The following is a 1,297-nucleotide window of genomic DNA, read 5'->3' as shown; positions in this document are numbered from 1 at the left end:
TCATGTCTTCAATAAATAAAACAATTAGCCGGGTGTGGTCGTATGTGCCTGTGATTCCAGCTACTTGGAAGGCTCAGGTGGAAGGATCACCTGAGCCCAGCAGGTTGAGCTGCAGTAACCATGAACGTGCCAGGGCACTCCAACCTGGGTGGTAGAGGGAAACTCCAACTCAAAAAAGAAAAGACAACCTGCAAGTTGGGAAAAAATATTTGCAAACCACGTATCTGATATCCTTATCCAAAGTTTATTAAAGAACTCTTACAGGCTGGGAGCAGTGGCTCGGGTCTGTAATCCCAACACTTCGGAAGGCTGAGGCGAGAGGACTGCGGGAGCCCTCAGGGTTTTCTTTCTTTTTTTTTTATAGAGAACCCACAGCAGTTTTATTCAGAGCAAAGAAAAAAGAAACTTTCGATCGTACTAGAAGAAACTCAGCCATAGGCTTGGAATCTGTACTCAAACTACACATGCAATGAGGACAATGCTCTGCTAATACAACTGATTTGTTGCTGCATTTGGCTACTGTTTTTCTAATATTAACAATTATAAACAGAGCAGAGCAACTAGTATTTGAAACAATCCTTACAGTGTTACAGTGTCAGGCACAACATTTCACTTCTCTTCACACCACTGGCTCTCTTTGCGTACCTGGGCTTCCGCTTCTTCAGTAAAGTTGTTTTTGATATTGAAGGTCTTGCGGATTTCCTCAGGAGTTTTCCCCTTGATCATATTGGCAACAGTCTTGCAAGTAACATCAAGCAAACCTTTGATGTCTAAGTAGTTTGCAGCCAGAATAAGTTCAAAAAATGTTCCTTGATCGACTTTCAGAAATTCTTGATCCCAGACGGGGATACCATCTGTTCGCTTTTCTTTGTTCTCATCATCCTCAGGAGGAGGAGGGTCATCTTTGTGGCGCGTGCACCACCGAATGACCTTTTTTTAAAATTGCTGCATTGACATTTGGGAGAGGAACTGGGTCATCATCTCCTTCATCATCCATTCCCAAATCTTCCAACATGGTCTTGATAGTCACAGATTGCTTGGCAGTCTCCACATCAACTTCAAATATCTCTCCATCAGAGCTCTGCAACTTAATTGAAGGCATCGTGCTGGGTCTTAGGGAGACAGCCCGCGGAGGCTGACGAGAGCGGGGCGGAGTCTGCACAGCAAGAGGACAGCGGAGGACAAGGCCACTCAGCCCTCAGGTTTGAGACCAGCCTGGGCAACATGGTGAGACGTCATCCCTACAAGAAATTTTTTTTTTTTTTTTTTGAGTTGGAGTCTCACTCTGTCGCCCAGA

At 44.8% G+C, this 1,297-nt stretch overlaps 1 pseudogene across 1 annotated transcript; it reads right to left on the bottom strand.

Annotated features, from left to right (window-relative positions):
• Positions 1-341: 341 nt before the first annotated feature.
• On the bottom strand, positions 342-1,192 carry LOC103255205 (annotated as a pseudogene). The gene has a single exon (XR_504010.2). The product of XR_504010.2 is annotated as an S-phase kinase-associated protein 1 pseudogene (transcript).
• Between the last annotated feature and the right edge of the window lie 105 nt (positions 1,193-1,297).

The sequence above is a fragment of the Carlito syrichta genome, unplaced genomic scaffold, assembly GCF_000164805.1.
Source record: "Carlito syrichta isolate Samal-C Ts95f unplaced genomic scaffold, Tarsius_syrichta-2.0.1 Scaffold287936, whole genome shotgun sequence".
In the NCBI taxonomy this organism is placed as follows: Eukaryota; Metazoa; Chordata; class Mammalia; order Primates; family Tarsiidae; genus Carlito; species Carlito syrichta.
Note: the sequence above shows the minus strand (reverse complement) of the source record. Positions and strands in the feature narration are given on the sequence as shown.